Consider the following 3,483-nt stretch of genomic DNA (forward strand, 5'->3'; position numbering starts at 1 on the left):
GTGGTTAGGATAGATATATAGTAACATTCTCTTAATGAATAGAATGATTTGTTCTAATGGTGTTTGTAAATAGGATATCATGTCCTCATCTTGTACAGCAATTAACCACTAGGAAGAATGTATACAATGTGTTAATTATTGAAACTGTCCTACCGATTTGATTTGAAACTGTTTCATTGCTATTTGTATGTCAATAAAATTATGACAAAAAATAAAATTTAAAAAAAGTCAATACTTTATCTTATTTCTACTTTGCTTTCATATAAAGCACACATTTTATGATTAAACTCATAAATCTAAAACAATTAATTAATAGAAATACTCCCAATGCTGGGGATATATCTCAATAGTGCAGCACATGCCTAGCAATGCAAGGTCCTTCATTTAATTCTAGCAAAAGAAAAAAAAAAAGAAAGAAAGAAAAGAAATAATCCTGAAAAGAAAATGTGGTTAGTATATAACCACCCAGTGTTCTTTTTTGATGAAATTTAACCAGACATGCCCTGAAGGCCAATGTAAGCTCACTTCCCTCTTGCTAGTTAGTTTTCCATGTAGGGTGGATTCCCTGTGGGTCTTTATCGTATTTCCAAAGGAGAGAAACTAATCATCTCATATTCAACGTTATTGCTCATGGAAAGAAGGAATGTGACATTGATATAATTTGGCTGGGTGATAACACACTCAAGAAATCAGCTGTTTATTTTCACTAAAAGTTGCTAATATTTTACCCATGTTTGAATTTGGTCATTCTTAGCACATGAGTGTGAGACATTCAGCTAAAGAAAACCTGTGAGAGAAAGGATTTTGGAAAGGATACTTTCTTTATTTCAAAGGAAAAGTCATTACAAAAGAAAAGCCCTTGTGACCATTTTCCCTGGCACAAAAGGTGATCTGGTGTGATGTGGACACTGTCTGGGTGTCTTGGGGTTTTCAGAAGGACATATTATGATAATTCTGCCTGGGCTGCCAGCTTGCTCAGAGCTTCCATCTTGTTGAGGAATGACCTGTCAAGGTGATTGATCAGGCTCCTAAAGAGGGTGTGAGAGGTGCCTGCAGGAGCCCTTTGTGCCTGTTCTCTGAGGAGAAGCCCAAGTAAGGTCTCTGTGAAGACTCCCTGTGAAGATTCTATTTGAGCTCTGTGGGGTCTCCTGGGAAGTTTGTGTGTGAGGTCCGTGAGGTCTGAATGTGAGGGACAGGGACTTCTCTGTGTGGCTTCTATATAGATATCTGGGAGAGGTCTTGGTGGGAAATTTCCCTGTCAGGTCTCTGTGAAGAGGTCCCAGGTGAAAACTAGATGGAAGGTTCAGTGTCAAGGCCTGTGGGGGAACAGGGTGTCCCTGACGGGTCTGTGTTCAAGGGCTCTGTGGAAGGTCTGTATAGGTGTTCCTGCATGGTCTTACTTGGTGCAGCTATTTGGGAATGTCTGTGCAAGTTCTCTGAGTGGGAACAGGAGGACTCAGGGCCATGTGAGGGTCCTGCGGGAAGTCTCTTCAGACAGTCAGTGTATGGAATGCTCTCTCATGTGACAGAGACAGTACTCTGTGTGCAGTGTATCACTTGGTAGGTGTTTGGGGAGGTGTTTGGATGTCTACTGCTGGCTTCACTGCACCTTATGGAGACTGATCCACAGAAGGACAAAAGAATGTGCTCCTCTGTGTGTTCTGCCTGACCTATTGCTTAGCCAGCTTATAGAACTTTTCCTGGCAGGGGCATAGCAGTCCATGTTCAAGTCATGCACATGCCAGAATGTTCTTCACGATGTTCTGAGAACCCAAGAGTGGTCACGTAGTCACAGCTCAGCCTGAGGTCAGGGACCCCAGTGTGTGTCACTTTCTTCTCACCTCCCAAGGGACTAGGCCACTCTGGCTCATTGTCCAACATTTCTATAGGTCCTGGCTCATCTCTCTTGGCTGGGTCCACTCTTCTGTCTGTTCCCATTGTCTGTGTCAGCCTCCAACCTGGGGACAGGCTTTTGGAGCTGTGGTTGTGTGCCACCAAGCATAGAAAATGCTCTCTGGAGAAATGGCTGTTCCTCCCCCTTTGAGCCTCTGTGCTTTCCCATAAGGACACTGTCCCAGAGGAAGGGAATCTTATCCTAGAAGCAGAGAGAGAGAAGAGCAGACCCTCTTCCTGGTCTGGCCACTTCCCCTGCCCATTTTTCCAGGTCACTTCCAACCCTTCTGTGTGTCAACACAGGGTGATGCCCCTTTCCTTCTCTCTGCGGTCTATGGAGTAAGGAAAGGCTGGGACTCTGGCAAGACTTGCTGTGGGACCCCAGGGCAGCCTCTTGACCCTTCTATGTACCACACACCCAGAAGGAGTCAAGCATGAGGTCCTGAGATTGGTACTGCTGCTGAAAACCAACCAACAAACACAACAATAACAAAAATGAAGGTCACCAAACTTCAACTCTTGTATCGAGTTTCTCTGCTAGAGCTTTTCCTCCTCTAGCACTAGAGAGGTGGACACAGAGGAGCTTATCATATATATTCAATAAAGTAATTTTCCCTAGTTTGCCTTCTCCCTCAGAATTCTGGCTATCTGTGTGGGAGCTAATGTAACAGAAAATGGCCCCTCTACCCCCTATACATGAGATTATCAATTGCTCAGTTAATAAGTTCCTGTTCCAAGTCCAATTGCTCCTCTTACATGTTGTATGAACCGATCCCCAGTTGTCAAGCCATTCTGCCTCTGTGCTTCCTGCTTTATTCCTTATAAACCATTGACCATCCAATGTCAGGGCCTAATATTTTGGGAATGATCCTGACCAGTGCCCATCAACACAAAAATATCTGGGTGTTGTCTGCATGTTTCTGTTCACTATTGCCCTAAAGGTGGCATCTCCAGGTGGGTGGTGTGGAATCTGTACAATTGGGACCCTTGCTTGCTGCCAGGTCCACCCTCTTGGCCCCTATAGTATACTGTCTTCTGTGCTGGAGAATGGCAGACCGATCTTAGGCAAGCCTCATTCCCTGTCCCACTCCGTGTCCTCACACCCTCTACTTCCTTCCTGGATTCTAACTTTATTGCTTGTCCCACATCCCACCCTTGCTCCATGGTTCCTATAAACTGTTTGTGCACACAAATATTTTGTGTTCCAACAATCCAGAACTGTAGTATAGAGGTGAGATAGATATGAGATAGACCAAGGTAGGGACCCAGAGAACAGGGCCATTCACTGCTTCATTGGGGCAGGGTTGGATGTGGCCCTCAAAGGACTGGCTGACTGCTCCCCACTGGGTTTCCTACACAGTGATGGAATTTCTGTCCTTACCAGGGCTCTACATTGTGAGGAGTACCAAGGCCCTGCAGTGGGATCTCTGAATGCCCTGACCAGGAAGTGGAGAAACTTCCCAGAGGCAGGCATCATCTATTCCCTAGGAAGACATTAAGGAAAAGATCTTCATGGCCTCAAAACTCAGGGTCCACATTCCTCTCATGCCCACTGCCAACTATTTTAGGGCAGGTGTGGCCATAGGCGCT

Source organism: Octodon degus, unplaced genomic scaffold (assembly GCF_000260255.1).
Source record: "Octodon degus isolate 3935 unplaced genomic scaffold, OctDeg1.0 scaffold00460, whole genome shotgun sequence".
NCBI lineage: Eukaryota > Metazoa > Chordata > Mammalia > Rodentia > Octodontidae > Octodon > Octodon degus.